Source organism: Martes martes (genome assembly GCF_963455335.1).
Source record: "Martes martes genome assembly, chromosome: 9".
Classification (NCBI taxonomy): domain Eukaryota; kingdom Metazoa; phylum Chordata; class Mammalia; order Carnivora; family Mustelidae; genus Martes; species Martes martes.
In genome coordinates this window covers 13,049,605-13,073,777 of record NC_137896.1, presented here as the reverse complement: position 1 = coordinate 13,073,777, position 24,173 = coordinate 13,049,605, and the positions used below count along the sequence as shown (strand labels likewise).

At 48.0% G+C, this 24,173-nt stretch overlaps 1 protein-coding gene across 1 annotated transcript in view; it reads left to right on the top strand.

Moving 5' to 3' along the window:
• Positions 1 to 1,472: 1,472 nt before the first annotated feature.
• The window catches only part of EYA2 (EYA transcriptional coactivator and phosphatase 2), an 80,236-nt gene continuing 57,535 nt past the window's right edge, over positions 1,473 to 24,173 (top strand). Inside the window, exon 1 of the mRNA XM_080814476.1 lies at positions 1,473 to 1,550. The gene's annotated coding sequence lies outside the window, so the exon portion shown is untranslated. The remainder of the gene's footprint in view (positions 1,551 to 24,173) is intronic.

Sequence of the window (24,173 nt, the reverse complement as noted above, 5' to 3'; positions counted from 1 at the left end):
AAGCATCCAACTCTTGGTTTCAGCTCAGGTCATGATCTCGTGTGCCTGGGATCGAGCCCCAAGATGGGCTCTATACTCAGCGCAGAGTTTGCTTGTCCCTCTCCCTCCTCTTCTGCTCCTACCCACTTGCACTCCTTCCCCCCTCACACCTGTGCTCCCTTGCTCTCTCTCAAATAAATAAAATCCTTAAAAAAAAAGAAAGAAAGATAAGAAGACCAAGAGAGAGCCTTGGGATCCAGGAAACAGTGGATCTCATCTGGAAATGCAGTAAAAGGACGTCTCAAGATGCTACTAGCTCTGCAGCAAGCCTGAAGATGATCCAGTCCACACTGGAACATTCTGTCACTGAGGAGGAACATCTTTGATACAGAGGGTGTGGCCGAATTTAAGATTCTAATAAAAGACACATCCTTGGAAACAAGAAAAGAATTAAATCAGTTAATAAACTCTAGCAAAAACAAAATGTTAGTCCAGACAGGCATGGCTCCTATGTGAACAAACCGGGATATGGCATGATTTTAATTGAGAAGGAGCACAGGAAAGGACGTGACCTTAGTGGGAGGAACAGTCTCCTGAAAGTGGCTCTGGGGTTAGGACACTGGATACGCAGAGAAGGAAGCGAAATCCCATCAGTTTCCTTGCCTCTGCAGTGAAACGTAATCACAAGATGTGGGCGCTCGTTACTGGTCACCAACTTTGAAAGCCAACATCTAGACGGAGCACAGAAGCTTGAAGTACAGCCCTGAAAGGAAATGTGGTCTATCCTCTTTGGCGGTGGGAAAGGAAGGCTAATGCTGCTCAGATGAGAGTGAGGAGGAGGTTGGGGAGGGGATGGGGTCACCAACAGCCAGAGTCTTCCATGGCGGACTCACTGTTTCAGCTGGGGAGAGTGTCCAGAGTGAATGGTCTCGGAACTAGCGGGGCTCACATATGTGAAAAATGTCAAGTCCTAGAGAAATGAGCTAAACTCTCATCGTTTGCATTACTCCGTCAAGAGCTATTATCTAAAGTTGGCAAACTGGTAAGTGAAGAAGGCATAAATCTGTTACGGAGGTAAACACTAGAATTACTGAAAAACAGGAGTATTGAGAAGTCGTTGGGCTTACGGTGAGCGGTGAATGCAAAAAAGGTAGTACTTCATTTTTTCAAATGAGTTATATGATTTTTATTGTTGTTTTTGGCCTGAGCTCCTCCATTTTTGAGCTTTTATGTGGAAGGCAAGAACAGGCTTCTTGGTTCTGGCATCTCTGGGTTGATAGGAGCCCAAAATTGGCCATCAGAATACACTTTACACGGCTAAGGTTGGATGGGGACCCAGTGACACATCAGTGAGTCACATGTTTTATAACTTAAAGATAATGTTTTTCAAGATTTCTTTCTCCTCCCGGGGAATTAATTTCTGCAGACATTAAGTCAGAAGCAAGTGAGTCCATTTGTCTCCATTCTCTTCCTTTCTTTCATCACAGCGTGTGTTCGTGTGGGATTTGGATGAGACGATAATTATTTTTCACTCCTTACTCACCGGGACTTTCGCATCCAGATACGGGAAGGTAAGAATCCATTTTGTCTCTTCTCTCTCTGTCTCTTTTTTTGTTTGTTTTTTGGGTTTTTTTTTTTTTTTCCAACATGACGGTCTGTCCAGCTGGTTTGTCCTGGGAATTGTGGGGGCAGTTTATTGAGGCGGCTTCTCCAACAAAAGCTGCCCCTCTAGGTCAGTCTGGGTTTGAGAGCTCCTATGGAATGTTCCCTCAACATGTGAAAATTTAATTAGCTTCCCCTTCTGTCGTCCCCCATGCCTTCCTTCCAACACATGAAGTGTTCACCGTTCACTTGATGGGATATAAGTTCAGAGTCTTCGGCTGTCTCCCTCCTAAGAGGGCGAGGATACATGGCAGCCAAAAACAGTAATCTTAGCTAAAAAAACGAGGTGAAGTATTTTTCTAGTTCCCTGTTGTTTATCTTAGTGTCTCCGGCAGATGAATTCCATTTTCCTTCCGTTTTTCTGAGACGAGGGGGAGGCATCTTGTCCGTTCCAGCATGGACCTTTGCAACAGTTTTGCAAACGTACTGTGGACAAAGTATGTCACGGAACCCTCCAGTTAGGATTTTGGGCAAATGTTATCGGCTGAGCGGTGGTGAATGGAAGAATCCCTGAAACCACCTTCATAAAGCAAAAGTGAACCCAGCTGCTCACACCCACAGCCTGCCGGTTCTCTGCATTCGCCGCCCGTTGGCTTCCCAGCAAACCACATGTGGGGGCCGTCTCTTCGGGGAGACAGGTGGGGGTGGCAAGGCAGAGCTTTAGAGAACAGGCAAGCTGTCATCTCCGAGGCGAGCGACCTGTTGGCAACTGCTTCCACGCATGGGTAGGAACCATGAGACTCACCAGCGCCTGGAAAATATTTCTGTTTCTGTTTAGAGACCAGAAATATGATTTGACATCACCTCATGGCTTTTCCAGCTGCTCGTGTTTTTTATGGGGGTTATAACAAGCTGGATGTGTAATTAGCAAGATAGATTTATCATCTGCCATTATGTTGTAAAGAATATAAAAATGGTGTCGGTGGTGCAGAAATCTCTTGCCACGTAGAGACGCCATTAATATGTCTAGCAGTGCCTGCGGGAAATCCGGCGTGCGATCTTGGACAGAGCACAGCTTCGGTAAAGGATGGCAGAGTCCAGAGCTGCTCAAAAGACCAGAGTGGACTTGGCAGCCACTGCAAAAAGTGGGGCCATCCCAAAGGGGCTGCAGTAGTGAGTTACCTGCTAGTCTGGGTGTCTTAGGGCTTTTCTAACCACCCCGGTAAAGCCCCCTACCCCCTAAAAAAGCTTGCCTTCCCCCTTCTTGCCTTTAGAGGTAGCCCACTCTGAGGTCCTACAGCTGTGTGCAACAGCTGGGCTCTCGGGGATTGTGCAAGGCTGTGTAATCTCGGGGATGGTCTTCGTGTCTGTGTCACCACCATTCCTGAAACCGAACTTTGGGCATCCTCAAGACAGGGACAAAGCCCAGAGAGCCTTTCTAGCCCGTGCCACGTGATCCTCTCTCCAACCCTAATACAACCACCTAATCCGAGCTACCTCTACCGCCAGCTGTGGACCTTGCCCTTTACAGCTGCCTACAGAGGGCTCATCCCACAGCCCAGGCCCAGGGGAGTCATGTCACTTCCCTGCTGGAAAATGGTCACTGGCTTCCCCGTGGACAAACGCTAATCCCAGCCTCCCAAGGCCCTTCATGGGCTAACTCCTGCGTCCCTCTGCAGCCCCGTTTCCCGCTACTCATCCTAAGTTACTTTCTGTCCTCAAAGCTGGCCACATTCTCTCGCATCTCTGCTGGGTTTCTCCCAGGACGCACCAGGTGTAGAGTGGGAAAGTGAGATGGGGGAGGGGAGGCGGCCAATACACGTTGCACAAAGAGTTAACCACTGCAGGTCCCTGGGGCCCTTGGGAGATTCTGTAGGACACACCTCCGAGTGGACCACCAACGAGTGAGGTTGCTGGGATATCTGTTCCATCATAGGCTGAGGGCTTCTGCTGGATTGTTACCTCCCTGCACTTCTGGCCTGCCCCAAGAATGCCATAGAGCACAGTGCTCACAACTGAAAACCTCTGCGTGTACAGTAAGGGACACAGCTGAGGGGATATGGGAAACGGGCACACCGGAAGCCTCTGCTGTAATCTAGAATGTTCTAGCATGTTCTTTTACTAGATGAAATCTTACTTTCAGTTCCCATTTTAAATGTAGCTTCCTTCAAGAGCACTTAGCTAACCACTCCCCTTTATCTAAATTGCAACTCTCGCTATTACTGTGTTTTTCATCTCTATTATGCACTCACCGTCTATCTCCCTTCTAGGCTATACGTACCATGAGGGCAGGGGCTGTGAACACTTTTTTACCTACCCAGCCAAACGGTGCCTGGGCCAGAATTGCTCAATGAATATTTGTTGCATGAGTAAGTCAGGACGATCCGCTGGAATGAAAGCTACATGATGACAGGCACATTTTTTGCCCTGTTTTGTTCATTGCTTTATTCCCAGTGCATAGAACAGTACCCCCCACTTAGAAAGCTTCAAATAAATATTTGTTGAAGGAAGGAAGGAAGGAAAATAGTATCAAAACAAAAAATGCCTAGCTGGTGGCCAACAACCAAATTCAGCCTGCAGACATTTTTGTTTGGCCCCTAGAGTGTTTGAAAAAATGTGAATTTGTCGCCAACATTTAAAAATCAGGAGATTGCAGAGACCAAAACAATCCAGATTTCCAGCTCTTCTTGAAAAATTAGAAAATCTGGCAATCCTACATTCTCATGTGGCAGCAATCAACGGGAGCTGAGTAGTGACTGGCCTCGGGGCGGGGCGGGGGGGTCCACTCTGCAGCCCAACCACAGCCCCCCATTAGCCTGTTTAACCCACTTATGGGAGCATCCTGGCCCCACTGGCATCTGAGTTCCAACTGTCCTAGAATTTCAGAACCACAGAAGGTCACAGTTGGAATGACCTAGGAGACCACCATGCCCAAATAGTCTCCATAGTACGGAAGGAGAAACTGAGGCCCAGAGAGAGTAAGATCACCCAGGAGAGAATGAGAGTCATATTTCAGGCTCGCTTGCCTCCCCCGGAGCCCCCAGGATGCCCAGGGAAAACTGAGATGAGAAGCTCTTGGAGCATCCAAGTCCCCTGTGCCATATTCACTCCAATTCTAGAATTCACCGCTCCCTCCTCTAGCTCTCCCCTAGGTGAGGAATGGGGTGCATTTTTTTTTTTAATTTGCAAAAGCCAGGCACCTCGAGAGAGACCCAAAATAACCATGGCTTATACAAGACCATTTATTTCTTCCTCGTAACAGTGCAAGTGTCAGCAGCTCAAGCTGGTAGGGCTGCTACACAGCACAAGGCACTGAGGCCCTACTTGTCCTCTGCCATCCCAGGACATCACCCTCACTGGCAAGATAAAACCTAGCTGACCCCCATGTGTATATTCCAGTCAGTGGGAAGGGGGAACAGGAAAAAGAGAATTAACCCTTCTTTATCTTACTTTATTTTTATTTGTCCCCCGCTCTGTTAAGGGCCAGACTCAGAATCTGTATATAGCATTTCTGTTCACATCCCATTGGCTGAAACTTGATCATGTGGCTGCATGTAGCTGCAAGGGAGTCTGGGAAATGTAGTCCAGTCACATGCCCCTTTGACATTCAGGAATTCTATTATTCTGGAGGGAGAAAGAAAGAGTGGATATCGGAGGACAGCTAGCGTTTCCTAGCACAAAGTTCCATCTACATCTAAAAAGGGGAAGAACAATGAAAGAGGAAAATGTTGAGGAAAAAGATCCCAGAGGGCAATCATATTTGAGGGTCTAAAGCTCCAAAGAGAAATCTTGGCTACAGCAATATACGTGGAAGTCAGAGAAGTATCGAGCACCCAGAGGAATAAGAGTGTGGCCCCCATTTTGCAGACAGAGTAACTAAGGCACAGGGAGATGATATAGTCAGGGTATTCATTTTGTTTTATTTTATTTTATTTTATTTTATTTTATTTTATTTTATTTTATCTGTTTGACAGAGATCACATGTAGGCAGAGAGGCAGGCAGAGAGAGGCGGGGAGGCAGGCTCCCTGCCGAGCAGAGAGCCCGATACGGGGCTCGATCCCAGGACCCTGGGATCATGACCTGAGCCGAAGGCAGAGGCTTTAACCCACTGAGCCACCCAGGTGCCCCTTTTGTTTTATTTTATTGTGTTATGTTAGTCACCATATAGTACATCATTATTTTTTGATGTAGTGTTCCATGATTCATTGTTTGCATATAACACCAGTGCTTCATGCAATACATGCCCTCCTTAGAACTAAAATTCATGGCCTTGACTTTTGGCCCACAGCTCTTTCTCTTTGCACTTTTTCTAGGAGCTATAGCTATGTGAAGCTCATTATTAAAAGCTGGTATCAAGCAGGAGTCCATTTGAAGCATGGAGTGTTTAAGCTATAACGATATTTATTGGATCACAGTAATTGAACAACTCAGAGGTAACTGGAATTCAGGTTGGGCTGGATCCAGAAGCACCAGCAGTGTTCTCAGGGCTTGGTCTTTCTGTATCCCTCAGCCGACTTCCTTCATATAGTAACTCCCTGTCAGCAATCCCAACTGAGAAAGAAGACCTACTTCCTGGAATTCAAGCACAGCTCCCAGGCTTGAATCTCATTGGCCCAACCTCTGTGGCTCTGATTAGCCAGGCTAGATCAGGAGCCAATGCCCAGAGAGAGTAGAGGAACAGGTCAGCTCCATCCCAACTAAATGCACAGAATGGGCTAGGAATGTTTCCCAAAGGAAATTAAAATGCTCTTTCTAGAAGAGGGTGAGGACCATGGAGTTCCAGAATGGGTTCTGAAGGGCGAGACACCCTATATACATCCATGCCAAGGCCCCATGGCTCTTTGCTTGTGGCCACTGCATTGAGCACTGTATAGAAAGCAGGAATCATACCAAATGAGGTCCCAGCCAAAGGGGTAACTTGCTGTTTACTTAGGGAAACAAGACCGACAGAGCTAAAATGATTAAGGAATGATTCAAAACAGAGTGTTTGAATTTTCAAACAGAAACTGGGCTCTCTTCCTGTTCCCAATCAGAGGCATGTGCTGCTCGAGGCTGTCATTTCTCCATTTCCTTTCCATCTCTTCCTACCCAATGCTCAGAGCCAGAGCATCCCCCTTTGGTAGCTGTACCTCCCTCATCTTGTGGATCCATTAGAGAATCCCTGGAGAGCTGGAGAAGCCAGCAGTCACCGCCTCTTCCCTAACCTCTCCTCCTCCCACCTCACTCCCAGCAGTCCCTGAACTCCATTTTTTCCATCCTGGATCAGGCAAATGCAAGGTGGTCAGGAGTCTTTCTTTCCCTGTGGCCGGGAAAGGACTCTAAGAGGGATTCATCGGCTGTGCCCCCGCCCCGGGGTTCACAGTAGGTCGGCCCTGACTCCTCCCCTTTTGCCTTGCCTTCCAGGCAGCTCAGCACCAGTTGGAAACTCAACTCCAGGACCAGTGATGTGTGTCTTTTTAATAACAGCTTTCTGGAGAGAGAATCCATGTGCTCTACCTGGACATTTCAGCCTGTACAAATCACTGGTTTTTAGGATCTCGAGAGTTGTGCAACCATCACCACCATCGAACTTTAGAACATTGTCATCACCCCAAAAAGAAACCCCGTGTCCCTCAGCGGTCACTCCCTGTTTCCCCCAGTCCCTGGTCACTACTCCTCTACTTTTGGTCTCCATTGATTTGCCTTTTCTAGACAGTTCTTATCAAATAAGTTCTACAGTACGTGGTCTTTTGTGACCAGCGTCTTTCACTTAGCATCCTGTTTTCGAGATCCGTCCATGCCGTAGTGGGTACCAGGACACCATCCCTTCTCATCACTGTGTGATTCTCCCTTGTACGGACTGTACTGCATTTTGTCTGTCCCTTCATGAGTTGAGGGACAGCTGGGTTTGGGGCTTTTATGAAAAATGCTGCTGCAAGCACCTGAGGACAAGCTTTTTCAGGGACCTATGTCTTCAGTTCTCTTAGGTATATACCCAGGAGTGGAATTGCTGGGTCCTATAGGAACGCTAGGCTTAACATTTTGACCAACTGCTGGGCTGTTTTTCAGAGTTGTTTCCCCATGTCATGATCCTCTAAGCAGTGCGTAAGGTTCCAATTTCTCCACCTTGTGCAATTGTCCAATTTCTCCACCAACACTTGTGCATGTCTTTTCAGTTACAGTCCTCCCGATCTGTGTGCAGTGGCATCTCCCGGTGGTTTTGATTCATATGGCCTTAATGACTAATTACGTTGACCAATGATGTTTTCCTGTGCTTATTCGCCACTTGTAGTCTCCTCTTTAGAGAAATAGCTATTCAAATCCTTTGCCCACTTCTCAATTGGTTTATGTCTTTTTCTTATTGGCTTTTAAGAGATTTTTTTATATTCTGGATATATATATGTATATATATATCCAGTTTTTCATATATTCTGGATATATACATTTATTTTAGAGATGTATAATTTATAAATATATGATTATATATGATATGTATAATTATATGACATATATATACACACACACACACACACACATACACGATTTGCAACATTTTGCCATGGTAGATATGTGATTTGCAGATATGTTTTCCCCATTCAGTGGGTTGTCTTTTCACTTTGTGGATGGTGTTCTTAGAAGTATTTCAAGTATTTCAGAGGAGAGAGATTGAAATTAAATTTAGAAGAGGCCTCATGGAGAAGCTGAATGTTGAATAAAGACTTGAAGGGGGGTGCCGGGTGGCTCAGTCAGTTCAACATCTGCCTTCAGCTCAGGTCATGATCTCAGGGCCCTGGGATTGAGCTCCCCGTCAGGCTCCCTGCTCAGCAGGGAGTCTGCTTCCCCCTCTTCCTCTGCCCCTCCTGACCAATCATGCTCTCTCTCTCCCAAATAAATGAACAAAATCTTTAAAAAAAAAAAAAAAAGGCTTAAAGGAAGCAAAGGAACAGATAAATATCTGGTGGAAGAGCAGAGGGAACAGCAAGTGCTAAGGCCCTGAGGCAGAAGTTTGCCTGGTGAGTTTTAGGGACAACAAGGAAGTTGGAGCAGAGGAAGCAAGGATGAGAATAATAATGCACCAGGCTTTTCCTCTGAAGTGAGAGCCATGGAGGCTGGGAGGAGAAGAAGGACAGGGTCTGAGTTCCATTTCTAAAGAATCCCTCTGGCTGCTCCCCTGGGGAGAGTAGAGCACAGGGGAGCAAGGGTGGAAGCAGGGAGACCAGTGAGCAGGCTACTGCAACAGTTCAGCTGAAAGACGATGGTTGTTTGGACCAGGGTGGGAGAGGTGGAGCGGTGAGAAGTGTGGCAACCTGGATATATTTTGGAAGAGGAACCAACCACAGATGAAGAACCCAACACAATTCCTCATTCTCCTGCACTGGGCTACAGAGATGTCCTATTTTCTGTCTAGGGTCTTCCTCTGAAGAGACCTGACCTATTCACCCCCTATTGCCAACTAGCAAATTCCTCTTGAACAAATTCTCCTATTTTTGCACAGTGCACTCTGTGCCAAGTACTCTGCTGTGAGCACTATTATTTTTTAAGTTGGACCTCACATGCAGACGCTGAGTTATTCATACTCTTTGTGCACGCAAAGCCCATCTCTTGTTTCACGGGGGTACAACGTGTGTTTCCCTTTAGGCCCATTTGGATCTTCCTCCTCCTCTCCCCTTGTTTCAATGTGGTAGATTCTGTTTGTCTTCCTGCGACATATGTACTGGGATTTTTCACGTACATTTTTGTCACATCTGTAAACAGCGCTGTTTACATACCCCATGTTTCTCACTTCTTTCCTTCTGCTCTGTGGTTTGGATCCTTCCACGTCACCATACAGCCAACAGCAGTGTTCTGACTCAGTGGCTCTCATCTGGAGGTGACCTGGCCCCCAAGGGACATTTGGCAATGCCACAGCCATTTTGGGTTTTCACAACTTAGAGGGGTGCTCCTGGCATCTAGTGGCTGGAGGCCAGGGATGCTGGGGAAACATCCCGCAATGCACAGGCGGCCCCCCGCCCCGCAGAGATTGATCTGACCCCAAACATCCATAGAGCTGCAGTTGAGAAATCCTGCCCCTAACCACTGCCCAGAATTCCACATTAACCTTCTCTGCCTTCCCCATGAGGAGAACACCCAGGCTGCCCCACCTACCCACCCACACAGACCACGCTGTGACAAGCAACCTTCAGGGACTCTCGAATTTTTTGGCACGTTCTGTCTCACTGAATCCCCACCACAAGCCTGTAAGGCATGGCTGCTCCTCTTACAACCATTTCTGGAGAAACTGATGCTCAGATTGGTGGGGGGATTCAGCCGTAGTCGCCCGGCTTGGACGGGATGAAAGCCAGGGTGCAGCGCACTGCTCCCAACCACGCATCTGAACGGCACCCCTGGCGATCCATGTGAATGTTCTCAGGGTAAAAATGAAAAGCCGCTAGGGTGAACTCTTCTACATGACCATGAACTCCAAGGACGCACGGACTGGATCTGATGTGTTCATAGCTTCATCCCCTGGCACCCAGCAGTGCCCGGTACATCTGCTTGACAAATATTTGTTGAATAAACAAATAAATAAATAGCTTGCAGGCAGGGAGTTTTTAAGGGCGAGCGATTGCGAGCACTGCAGAAGTGAGATTCCAGGGCGCCTACCCTCGAGGGAACAGATGTCCACACACATGACAGGACAGGGGCTTGTCAGCATCTCTCTGGGGCCAAGATGCTAGGTGCCAGCCTGGCCTGGCCTCACCCAGAGCTTGGCCCACAGCAGGGGCTCAGCGAAGGCCATGGAGTATTGTGCAAGGGGCCCATCTAGGCAGGCTAGTGGCCAGGGACATTTTGGCAGGTGGGGGACCTGGGCTGGAGCCAGGTGACCCTTGATGCCTGCCTGAGCAGAGTCCTATCCAGGGTTTCTGTCCACGTGGCGCCTTTAGGGGGCCATGCCTTGCTGAATCCGAAAAGATTCAAGGTTTCAAACCGACAATGTAGGGCCAAATGGGGCCCAAAGACAGGTTTATTCTGGCCCCCTGGCATTTCTTGAAGCTCTCAATTCATTGCTGGTATTTTTTTATATCTCTTTTTTTTAAAAAGATTTTATTTATTTTTTTATTTGATGGAGAGAGAGAGAGAGAGACCATGAGCAGGGGGGAGGAGCAAGGGGAGAGGGAGAAGTGGGCTCCCTGCGCGGGACTCGACCCCAGGGCCCTGGGATTATGACCTGAGCTGAAGGCAGGTGCTTAAACGGCGGAGCCACCCAGGCACCCTATATCTCCTTTTTTTGTTTGTTTGTTTTTGTTTTTGTTTTTTTTTTTGAGAGAGAGAGAGAGCACACGTGTGCGGGGAGAGGGGCAGAGGGAGAGGGTGAGAAAGAATCCTAAGCGGGCTCCATGTCCAGCACAGAGCCCAACACGGGGCCAATCCCATGACCCTGAGATCATGATCTGAGCCAAAACCGAGAGTCCAGAGCTTAATCAACTGAGCCACTTGTGCACCTTGGCAGTATTTTTAAATCTGGATATTTTACATAAAAATCTGGATGTCTCATGTCTCTTGAAAACTGGAGGGGTCTGGCAACAGCAAGCCTGAACTTTCAAAGAGCAGGGACCTCTGACAGGATATATGCCCTCAGGTGCCCCTCAGCCCCCTCACTGGGCAGTGGACTGTGGAGCTCTTCCCCTCGTGGATGGCGCCTCCTTTGTCCCAGGAGACACTTACCTTTGTGACCCACCCATGCCAGGTCATTCCCAGAGTGTGTAGGATGTGTGGGGGCAGAGGTTACTGGCCCCTGGTTCCCTCCAGGGGCCTCGAAGCTTCGTCCGTTCATCCTAAACTGTGCCTTTAACATCCTCTCAGAAGCGCAGGCCGTCTCCTGCCTCATGAGCATCTGTCCAGGCATGCTGTCATGGCTGGGGGTCTGTTCACTCAGAGTATGTAAACCCCTGCCACCTGCTCCAGCTCCCCCTCCTCCAGCAGCTGGAAGGGAAGCAGGGCTCCCCACCTAGGGTCCGCACCCAGGGCTCTCTGCCCTTCCTGACGAGGTCTAAACCCCCTCCCGACGGCTCAGACCCCCACAGAGCTTGTCACAGCGCCTTCTGCTGTGGTTCCTCTCTTGCTGGGATTACCTGGCGATAGTGTCACATCGCCAGCATCATCATGAGGTGGCGAGGACGGAATTTTCATTCCAGCGGCCCTGTGAACGCCCTGCCCTGTCCCCGTAGCCCTCCCCATTCCTGTGGGCATGCTGGCTTCCCTCTGCCAGGACCTGTGACACTCTGGGGGGTTCTTCGCAGTCTCCCAGACGTCCCCAGTTACACACAGCAGTGACCCACTCACCGACCCACCTGGGTGTTGACTTCCTTCCCCGGCCCCCACTTCTCTACTGTGCCGCCCATGCTTCTAGGGTCTCTTCCCAGCTAAACTGCTCGCACCAGCATCCCAGGATCAGGGGCTGCTTCTGGGGAGACAGACTAAGATTCCAAGGAGGTCCGAGTGTTCATACTTCCTCCCGATTTCAGGAACGGGAAGTCCTCATCAGCAGAACCCTGTTGTCCCTTAAGCCGTCCCGGCAACGTGAAGTGTGGTCCGGGGCCCGCCATCGGCAGGGAGCTGTTAGAAATGCACAGTCTCGGGTTCCAGATGTGCTGAACCAGAATGGACGTGTAAACTTGACTCGCAGGTGATTCCTTCACACATCAGTCTGTGCCGCAAGACATAAGCCATGAACTCACTTAGTGACAACTTTTCTCAAAGATCCGGCCCGCCCGCCAGCGTCTTTGTGCGTCTGGAAGAGGCTGGGTAGAGCGAGCCTGGCCAGATCTGGGCTCTAGGCCCATAGCCTCCCCCCCACCGCGGCTCCTCTGCCCCTTCCGACCGGCCACAGCCCTCCCCCACTCCTCAGAGGGTGTCATTACGTGATTCCGGCTCGGATTCCGGAATCCAATACCTAGCGCGGTGCCATCAGGATTCAATCAGATCCAGTCGGCGATACATGGCTGAGCCTGTCCGTTACCGCTTTACAGACTGAGAAGAAATAAAAAACCCCGGTTTTATGACCCAGCAGTTAAAAACTATTTGTAGAAGTTGCTACGGTTCAAATCAAAAGTGCCCTCCCTGGAGGACTATTAGTTAATTCAGAGGCCCGCGGATTCTTTCCTTCTCTTTCTTTTTACCCCGTCTACCTTGAGACGAAGCTCCAATTCGCTTCTGCTGCTCAGACATCCAGCGCTTTCCATCCTTTGACAAACACAAGCCAAAGTGCTTAAGGACATCTGTTTATTTTATTTCTTTAATGAGAAAACCTTCCAATTTCTCCGGGCTCAGCTGTGTTTATTGACTCTGTGTTAGCCATGTGAGGCTAGCACCTTGGAAGTTTAAAGTCCTGGCGGGGCCCTCGCAGCGGCCTCCAGCTCTGAAAGGCAGTCAGCCCTGCCCAAGGAAAACAGAGTCCTTGGAACTCTATAAAATAGATTTTCAAAATAAATACTGCCTAATTCACTCGGTAGATGTGGATTAAGTCAAGATGAATACAATTTGGAAAGGATTTTCTGAGGAAGTCGGAGATTTCTTTCCCCCACTGGGGGTTAAACCTTGTATTTAAATCTTTGTTTTTCCCCCTCCAGCTCTCTTTTCAGTTAAGTGAAAGGTATTTAGTCTTTGTGGCTAATAAAGAAATGAGGGCTTAGATTGGCCTTCGAGAGAGCGGTGATTATTTTCTTTGTGGGACCGGGGATGGCGACTTTGCGGGCAGCTCCATTCCATCCATTAGGGCCAGAAGCAAGCAAGCGTCTGTGGTTGTCATTCTGGCGGGGGTGGGTGAGGAAGAGGTTGGAAACGCTTTGAAGGATGTCCTAGAGGTGAATGACAGTTGGAGGGGCCATGGGCAGGGGGTAGTACCCTTTGTAGAGTTAATCCCCTGTAATAGCGCTTCCCTGAGCAAGTGGGTCTCCATGCCAAGTCCCTCTGCTTATGTATTTTGGGGCATTAAAGGATTATTTCCAACATAAAATATATTTTAGAGATGGTTTGGGGTTGTCAGAAAAGTGCTCATTAGCAGGGACTTTCTTTGAAGCCCTGTGCTCTCTGCTGCTTGGAGAGGGACCATTTCCTTGCAGAATCAACTTAGGTTGCGGCTTTTCAAGCTGGTTAAGACCCCTGATTTTCCGCCCACAAATTTAGCAGATGCCGACCGCTTCCCAAGACTTCTTTCGCCAACTTTTTGTTTTGTTTTGTTGTTCCCTTCTTTAGTTCTACCTTTCCGTGAATGCTGAAGGGGATCTGAAAAAAAAAAAAAGTAATAATAATAAGGGGGTTTAAATCTATGCAAAACCTACAACAGATTGTCGGTTGGGCTCGAGTGAGGAGCTCTTTGTCTTCTGTAAATATAGGGGTTGGTCCTCACAATGATAAGGCATGAAAAAATATCCCAGGCACCCTGTGAACCTAAATAATGGGAACAATTTTCCCTTATGCTTAACTAGCAGGTTGAGAAGCAGCCTTCCCCCTCGCCCCACCTGCACTTTTTATGGTACTTATTTTCTGACAATAGGGCTCTTGAGCTGTTCCAAGATCGCTGGAATTGCTGTGAGCCTCTAGGGATGAAGGTGTCACTCGGTGAATGGCAGGAAGGTGTCAGCGCGGTTGTTTTGGGGGTTGACTTTGACAGGGAATTAGGAGGTTCCCCCCACCCTGCCTGCTTCCTCCACTTCCTCTGAATGAGTAAACTTATAGGTCCTTCTGACGGCCGAGGGGGAAAGCTCTGACCCAAGTCCCCCCACGGGGCCTAGTTCAAAGTAGAAATATGCAAGTTGTAGGATTTCTTTGGAAATGTCCATCAACAGATGAATAGGTAAACACATCTTGGGATGTTTGTTCGTACAATAGAATGTTTTTCAGCCATAAAAATGCATGGTGTGCTGATCTGTGCTACGAGATGGACAGACCCTAAAAACGTTGCACTACGTATAAGAAGCCCAATGCAAACGTCATGCGTCGTGTGGTTCCATTTCTACAAAACATCCAGAATCTGTAAATCCATACTGACAGAACACAGGCAGGGGGTTACCAGGGCCTGGGGGGGGGGGGTTGGAGGGACAGGGAGCAACAGCCTTGTGGGTATGGGGTTTTCTTTTGAGCTGATGAAAATATGTAGGAATGAGAGGGGTTTGTTCATCTGTAAAATCAGAATAATATTCCTGCCCCATGGACCTCAAAAGACCAGTTGAGGAGTTGGTTTTGTTTTTTGTTTTTTGTTTTTTAAATAATTCCTTCATCGGGTTTTGGGGTCAAGGTAACACTGACCTCATAAAATGAGTTGGGAGGCACCGTCTTCTGTTTTCTGGAAGAGACTGTGGAGAATTGGTGCTAATTCTTCTTGAACTGTTTGGTAGAATTCTCCAGTGAAACCATCTGGACCTGGAGGTTCTGTTCTCCAGGAGGTTTTTAACTGTGACTTCGATCCCTTTAATGCTTGCTGCTAGTTCACCCTGGGTGAGTTTTGGGAGTTTGTGGTTTTCGAGGAATTGGTTCATTTCGTTTGTTGTCAAATTTATGTGTGTAAAAGCTAAAAAAAAAAAAAAAAAAAAAAAAGTATTTACTTTTATGGTGACTTTCAGTTTGTAGCATATAACCATCCCAGGAGCCTTCAAGTATAGGGATAGAATCCCTCCCCCCATGTACGTGATACTGGGTCACGAGTCATCCCCTTGGTCCTCAAGACAAATCCACAAAGGCAGATGGGGTGATCCCCATTCTACCCAGAAGGACACTGCCCCAGAACGCCAAGCTAGTAAGGGTCAGAGAAGCAGTCAGACCCAAGAGCTCCAAAGGCCATTCTGAGTGCCAAGGCCACCAGAGCACACGACAGCCAATCACAAGGTCCCCAAGTTCTTGGGCCAGCGTTCAGACCTTCACTCCAACCTAGTTCTTCCCTATGCCAGACATCATGCTGGGGGGAAGGAAAGGGGTCCACTGGCCACAAGTGACGCACAACCATATTTTTTGTTGCATTTTTAAAATTAGTTGCCAGCATTAAAATTGGGAGATTTCACAGGGCCCCTGGGTGACTCCGTTGATTTTGCCTCCATATATTGGTTTTGGCTCAGGTTGTGAGATCAAACCCCACGCTCAGCAGGGAATCTGCTTGAGATTCTCTCCCCCTCCCTCTGCCTCTCCCCCTGCTCATGTGTGCATGTACACACTCTCTCTCAAATAAATAAATAATCTTTTTAAAAAATAAAATTGGGAGATTTCACATAAAAATTCAGATTTCTGGGTTCTCTTAAAAAAATCAGAAGGTCTGGCCATGCGGCACCCACAGTCCCAAATGGCATCACTTGGCTGGAGCTGCCCCTCTCAGTGGGGCTGGTGGACTCCAGATTGCCACAGTCCCCACTACTCCCCATTGCCGAGGGCCAGATATCAGTCATCATTACTTTCCCTTGCACTGTTGTCTTTCTAGGAAGAGTCAAGAGGAAAGTTAAATATTTCTCGTAGCAGGAGTTAGAGAATGACAGACAGTAAGGCCCTGTTACACCCAGCCCATTATTCTGTTTATTTGTGTGAGCTGCTTAGTCTCTGTCAGTCTGGCTGTCTTTGGTGCCTCATGTACAGAATGAAGCCCAAATTCTGTGGGCCGGCTTCCAGACCCTTCTATATCCTTTCTCCCCTCAGCTCTGAGATTCTCAAGTTTATATTTTAGGCTGCAGCTTTGCAGTTGCATCAAGAAACTCTGGACCTTTTTCTATGCTGTTCCCTCAAGCAGGAATGCTATTCTCACTTGCCACCCATTTGCCCAGCTAATTCTCACTTAGCCTTCAGGTCTTATCCTGGATGTCTCCACCTCCAGGAAGCTTTCCTTGACTGTCCTGGGTTAGGCATCCTTCCTGTGTGCTCCCTTAGCACCCTGCACTTGCCCCTCTTACAGCATTTATCACTAGATGTTTTATTGCCTCTTTACTTGCCTGACTCCCCAACTAGACTGTAGCTTCTCAAGTGCAGGGATAGTGACTGTGTCTTCAGATCCCCACTTTCTAGCACAGCATGTATGATGTGCCCATAATTGCTGTCAAATCAACTTCCATTCAGTTATAAGTAACAGAAACTCAACTTAAGCTGACAAGCAGAAAAGTGAATTCATTGGCTTTTATAACCAAAACGTTCAGGACTTCATTGGCTTCAGGCGCGGCTGAATCCAGGGGCTCAAGCAATGTCAGCAGAACTCAGTTTTCTTTCATTTGCGGTGGCAAAAATGGCCCCCTAGCAGCACAAGACCAATATCCTGCCAGCTCAGTAACCCCAGTAAATAGAGACTACCTCTTTCCCAGTAGTTCTGGCCAACTCCTAGACAACGCTCTTCTTGACCTGGCTGGAACCAGTCACCCTGGTGTTAGGGTCAGCTTCGTCATAACTACACAGATAGGATGTGCTGAAAATCAGACTCCTTGAAAAACACTTACGATGCTATTACTAGCAGGTGGGCTGGATGCTATGCAGACAAGAACAGCAAACACTGCCTTCCACATGTATGTTGTAAGCCACACGGAAGCCAAGAGCCTGCATGATCTTACCCAGCATGTAATAGGTGTTCATTAAATGTTTGAAGATGAAATGTAATCTGGCCAGTTACCAGGGTCCATGCCCTTACATGTGACCCTAAGGAGACTGGTCCATTTCCTCTATGCCCTCTTCTTACACTCCTCTCCTCCCCCACTCTGACCCAGCCACACTGGCCTCCTTGGTGGTACTCAAACCTGCCAGACACACTCCCACCTCAGGAACTTTGAACACTTGGTTCCCTCTATCTGAGATGCTCCTCTTCCCACATGGCTTCCTCCCTCTCCCCCTGAAAAATCTTCTGAAATGCCACCGTCTCAGCAAATACCTCCTTAACCATTCTGTGAAATTGCCACACCTCCTACACAGCCCACATACATGACACAGATTCTTTGCCATATTTTTTTTTTCCTGTAGTGTTTTCCATCATCTGGCAGAAGTGCAGAATATGCAGTGCTCAACTCCAGGAGGCACTACTTTCATGGTGGTCTATGTGAATGGTCCCCCTGGAGTTATGCAGTGCACAACCTGTGCGGCCATACATAGCATCCCTGCCATCAGACATACTGCAAATCTTGCTTTACTCATTTATATGACTGTTTTGTTTGCTGATGTATCCCAATGCCTGGAACAGTGCCTGGCATAAAAGACACTCAGTAAATATTTGTAGAATAAATGAAAGGATGGATGAATGAATTTCTGTTGCTCTCAACAATGCTGTACCTTGTCAGCTAAGGTGAAGTGTGAGGGAAGAGGAGTCCTGTGTCCTGATGGATGTCTATGAGCCACATGCAGTGACCTCTAGTTCCTTCTCAGAACCCTTCTTAGATGCTGGGAGTCCAACCGACAATATGCTGAGCACTCTGACACCACTTAAGAGGAAATTGATTTTGCTACTTGAAATGATTGTTAGTTCTCCCCTATGCTTTTCCCATTCTTTAGGTTCCCTGGTAGGGGGGTTATAGGACCCTTGACGCTGCTCATCATACCATGACACACCATCAGTGTTTGTAAGTTGTTTCGCTTCTCTGCAGACTGAACCCAGGCCAGTATCGACTCGTGCCAAACCCCCTCACGTTCCTGATCCTCAACACAGAGAGACCTCTGGGCTGAGAGATGACGGTCCAAGCAGCCCACATCCTCTAGGGCTGAGTGACAGGGGAGGAAAGGATGGGATTGGAGCAGACCATCCTGGAGCTGAGTTCCATCTGTTAGGACGGTGGGGATTCGCTGAGCCCCAGACCTTCATCGTGAAATGGGTATAATAACAATACCTACCTCCCTGGCTTTTTGGTTGGATAGGATGGCATAGTGCTATGAAGGCAGCCCAGGTGATCAATTTTGGATATAGATCAGAGGGCCTCACCTGATTATCCCACCTGGCTCTCTCCTCCCACTCCCACTTAATGAACTCACTGCACAGCCTTCTTTCTGTTCTCCGACATACAGAGCTTGCTCCTGCCTCATGGCCTTTGCACTTGCTGTTCCTGCTACATAAGCATCCTGCGGCCAGCTCCTTTGTTTCACTGGGGTCTTTGTCCCGGTGTTAGAGCCTCAGAGAGAGCTTGCCTGCCCACCCCAACTCTAGTAGCCTTCCCCCAAACACACACCCACACGCAGTTAATCCTCTGGCTCTCTCGGTTTCTCTCTTCATGTTTCATTTTCTTCATCTCAATGTTTCATGTTCATCTTCATGTTTCATTTTCTTCAGAACACTTGTCCCTAGCTGAAATGAAATGTTTTTTATTTATCGTGGCCCTCCCCCTCCAATAGAATGTGGGCTCTCTGCAGCAAGGGACATTCACTGTCAGAGAGCAAAGAGACAGTATAGCGTAGTGCTGGACCACAAGAGTTGGCGAACTCTATCCTTCTCACGGGCCAAAGCTGGCCTGCCACCTGTTTCTTTTTTAATAAAGTTTTATTAGAACACAGGCATGCTCAACCACTTACATATTGCCTGTGGCTGCTTTTGTGCTGCAGCAGCAGAGCTGAGTACTGACAAAGACCATCTGGGCCACAGAGCCTAAAATACTGGCCATTTGTAGAAAAGTTCACCTATTCTAGAAAATTTCGCCTCCGGTCTAGAACCTGGGCTCTTAAGCCAGACCACTCAAGTTCAAAGCCTACTCTCTTCCCTAGCCATATGACCTCAGTCAAGTCATTTTGCCTCTCTGGGCCTCAGTTTCCACCTCTGCAGCATGGGTGTAGTATCAGTAACAGCTCAGCATCCCTGGGGGAGGATTCAGTGAGTTAATACATGGGAAGTGCTTGGAACAGAGCCTGCTATGTAGCAAACGGTCTTTGTAGGGTAAATGAATAATAAATATCATAATAACTAACAATAAGTGAAGAAATAAATGCCTTTTGAAGAACCGAGTCCTCAGAAGCACATTGCTGATTGTGTAAGTATGTCCTCTCAGGGCACGATAAGCCCGAGTAGCGTGATCCGGGCAAATAAGGAGAAGCCGAAGACTCCCGGCGTTGAGGGCGTGTCTGTGCTGGCCGGAAGCAGTGGGCACTTGGTGGGCGGCAGGCCCTGTTCTAAGCACTTATGTGAACTTCCAAAAATGCACTGGTCTCCTGTGCCATCAAGCGGCCCTTGGTCCTGGACAGTGACTCCCTTGGCATAGGTAACCATATCCTGGGATCTGTCTGGAACTTTCCCGGTCTTAGCACTCCAAGTCCAAAGTCCCAGGAAATCCCTTAATGTGGGCAAATCAGGACAGCGGGGCCCTCTGCCCCACATCCAGATCTGCTTACTTCTGGTTTTTTGTTTTTGGGGGGTTTTTCTTGCCTTTGAATTTACACCTTCGGAAAGTGCTTTAAAAGCTGCCAGATACCTCCAGCTGAAAGAACATTGTTCAAAGGCTGCGAATTGAAGAATCGGAGTTGTCGGTTAAAACTCCCAAAGAGGAACCAGCTTAGACATCTTTGTTCGTTCTTTTAGATTTGAATATGATTTTATCATTTGCAGTCGGCTTGGCTCTTGTGTGACTCAGTGGTGAAGGGATTTATCCTACGGTTTTTTTGGTAACGGTCTCGTTAGGACAAATAGACCCATTTGCTGAGCTAAGAAGATTTTTTTCTCTTTTCTGTGTTCTCCTGTGAAACTGCCAAAGAAGCCAAGTTGTTGGGTGTTGGTTTTTTTTTTTTTTTTAACTTCACTGTTTAAACATGTGAATCAAACTATTTTTTTTTCTTTTCAACCATCATTTTCTTGTCCTCCTCTTTTAAACAAGCTGATCTGTTTTCCAGGAGTTTCCAAGTAATTAAACCCAATTAAAATCATTAAATTCTTTCTTTTAATGACAACTTTATTATTAAAAGCAAACCACAAGGAGGAGATTTAACTGGCAAAGCCCTCCATTGTGTGCTAATCCGTCCCTAACCTCTGGCTGACACTTCCACGAGATAAACCCCACAGAAGAGTGAGGCTGGTTTAATGAATAGCTTTAATTAATACTTTTCTTCCTTGTGGCAGCGTAATTATTTGTTCAGCTTGTAAACAGCTACTTGGCAGTGATTTTTTTAAAGGCCCAGTTGGCTTGCATGGTGTGATGGCTTTGATTGGTTTTGTGTGTTTGTGTGGCCTTTTTTTTCTTTTTTCCTTAAAAGAAGGGGAGAGTTTCCAGAATATGCAGGAGCGCGTTGTCCTGAAGCCTGGGGTGTCAGGGTGATCCACAGAGAAGAAAAGCAGGGCCAGGTGGCGGGCTGCCTGTATTTTCAAGAACCGTCTCCAGAGTGGGCAAGTCTGCAAGCCCAGGCAGGGTCCCCGCCAGACACAAGCCCGGCGAGTGGCAGTCTGGGTGCTAAGAGGAGGGAGGGCGGGGAACTGCAAAACGCCAGGCCAGCCTCCCACCCCATGTCTCCCCTGGCCTTCCCTTCAGGTGACAGCACGGGGGATGCTGGGTGTGGCCAGGGAGGCCCCAGAGGAGTGAGGCTATGAATAAGAGTGACGAGCCCGCAGGCGGTGTGTGTCCCCAGCCTGGCACCCCTCTAGGTGCTCTCGTGTGTCTGCTCACTGACTTGTCGTCGCTTGAGGCAGGTGCTGGAGTTACCCCCACCTCCCACGGACAGGAAATGGGCCCACGACGTGCCCACAGTCACACACGTTCTGGGCAGGGAGGGCAGAGCCCAGGTGTGCCAGCAGGTGTCAGGCGGCAGTGGTGGTTCTGAGCCACTAGGTCACACAGCCCCTGGGGATACAAAAGTGGCACCTTTCACTCAGCTGGGTGGGAGATTTAGGTGTGGGTTTTGCTTTGTTTTTTTTTTTTTAATTTAATTTAGTTCATCACTTAGGAAGCTAATTTCATTAATAAGAGTGCTCACTCTACAAACACAATGTTCATTGACACTAAGGATGAGCCTTGTCATTATTTTTTAATGATTTAGAGCAGTGGTTCTCTGCTGAGGGTAATGTTGTCTCCCAGGTCCCCGTGACAAAGTCTGGAGGCATTTTTGGTTGTCACGAACTGGGGGGGGGGGGGGCACCACAGGCACCTGGTGGGGGAGAGGCCAGGGGTGCTCCCACTTATCCTGCAATGGCCAGGATGCCTGCCATGACAAAGAATGATCTAGATTAAATGTCAACAGTGCCAAGGATGAAAAAACCCTGATCTATGGAATCCTCAATTTTTTTATTCTAGAGACATTTTGTAAACATGCAAAAGTAGTTCTTTTTCTTTTAAGATTTTATTTATTTATTTGACAGAGAGAACACAAGCGGCAGGGGGCGGGGGGGGGGGTGGCAAGTGGAGGGAATTGGAGAAGCAGGTTCCCTGGGGAGCAGGGAGCCTGATGCGAGCCTTGATCCCCGGACCCTGGGATCATGACCTGAGCCAAAGGCAGACACTTAATCAAATGAGCCACACTGGTGCCCCACAAATTACCCACCCCTAATAGGTGGCTTCATTTGCGTTGTTTTTAATTGGTTAGCTACATTAATTAGTTATCATGGTGATCTTGACTGTTGACCACGCTATGGAAGTTTTTCCAAAACACACGTAAGGGACTAAGAGTTCTTAACCAAACATTAGCTCTTGAAGAACCTTGCATGAGTATCTGAAGACCCCTTCCCAAGTCCCCAGACACCAACCTTATTTGTGACCCAGGTTTCTTTAAGAAAATGCCTCATGAAGAGCACGAAGCAGGGTTAACTCATTTCACCATCCAAGAAGCTTCGTGCTAAGTGTTCAGAAATTCCCAGGTGCCTCTTTCAAGCCACCAGGACTCCCCCACCCTGGGAGCATCCGAGCTGTGTCTGGAGCAGAAAAGATAAGCAGACAGTCCAGGACGGCTTGCCTCTGGGACTGGTTCTGCTTAGAGACTGGAAGTGGGTTTAACACTTAGGATGTCAGACTCTCAGCCGCTCGGAGCAAAGACGGGACTTCCCTGTCCTCGTGTCCAAGGACCAATCATGTCGTTCCAGCAGAGACACCCTGGTTAGGAGGAAAGAGACATCCCCTGGGACTCACCGACCGTGGGTCACTGTGAGAACAAGGCAGCGTGCACAGGGTTGTTTTTTGTGCGATTGTTGGATGGCCGGCTTCTGAAAAATACTTTCAGAAGCACTGCCTTTGATAACCAATAATGGCTCTAAAGAGACCCTAAAGTCAGTGACCGAAATGAGTCTTCCCACAGCACATCTCCTTTTTGACTCCCACAAGGACATCCTAAAAAGTTATGGGCTGCCAATAAGTGGGGGCAAGGCTGGGCAAAAGAAGGATTCGGAGCCCTTCAGGGGCGGCTAAAGCGATCTGATTTCCAATCTCAGCCAAGGTGTCTGGTTCCTGCAGCCTGGCCTGGGGGGCAGGGAGGAGGGCAGCTGAGAAATGAGGGATTTACCGGGGGAACTTCGCTTTTCCATATCAAGTCCAGGAAATGAAAGGCACAAATGCTCAGAGGCAATAAGGGGAGATCCTTTCCCACCCCTGGGCCCTCCTTTTATCCTCTCAGAAGCCCAGCAGTTATTAGAAAGGCGAGCCAGCCTGAGACCTGAGGAAAGAGGCGGGGCAGCCGCCTGTCATTTCTCCCAACTTTGCAAGTGCAATTTAATTAAACGAACCATTTATTTCATTAAAAGTAGAGATCGACAGTTTTAAATCAGGCATTTGCAAAAAAGAAAAACCTCATTATAATCTGCCTTAAGCCTCGTCTCCCGAATAAAATACTTTGTGCTGTTAGTTCCTGTGAAGACGTAGTCCACGAGGAAAGTGGGTAAGATTTTGGTTTCTTAGATAGTCACGAGTTTGCAGCCCAGCTCTGCCCCTTACAAGTAGCATGACCCTGGACAAGTCACTTCATGGCTTTGCATCTTGATTTTAATGTAAAACAGGGAAAAGAAGATTCAAGGGAGAAATGTATTAATGTAGGTGAAACTCACAAATGCTGAGACATCCATTTAAAAAATACTTACCTGGAGCAACTGCTGTTTACTGGGCTCTGTTCCAGCCTCAGGGGCCATGGCAGTAGCTCTCCCAGAGCTTGCCTTCTGGTTGAGGGAGAAACACCAAAAATCATAAATAAGAAAGAGCATTTCAGATCATGCTGAATGCTGTGAAAACCTGTACCAGGGTGAGGGAGGGAAGCAGAGTGAATGTGGTTGGCATCAGGGTTAGATGGAATGATCGGAGAAGGCCTATCTGGTACTGAAAGTGGGAACCAGATGTCATGAAGGAACCAGCCATGAAAGCACCTGGGGGAAGGAAATTCCAGGCACAGGGAACAGCAAGTGCAAAGGCCCTGAGGCCAGAACGGGTTTGGCAAGGTGAGGGAGCAGAGAGCTGGGTTGGAGAGAAGTCGATGGTGGCCGCTAAGAGATGTTAGCTTTATTCAGAGGGCCAGGGGAAGTTAGTGGATTTTAAATGCGGAAAAACAGTTCTGATTTTTGTCTTAAAAAGAGTACTCTGGCTGCCCCATAGACCCCAGATCTGGGGGAGAAGGGAAGCTAACTGTCTCTATATGTAGCCCAGCACACAGACACAGTTATTCTCTTCCTCCCTCTCCTGGTGAGGGACTAAAGGCCCCTGGGAGGGGTGCCTGGGTGGCTCAGTGGGTTGGGCCTCTGCCTTCA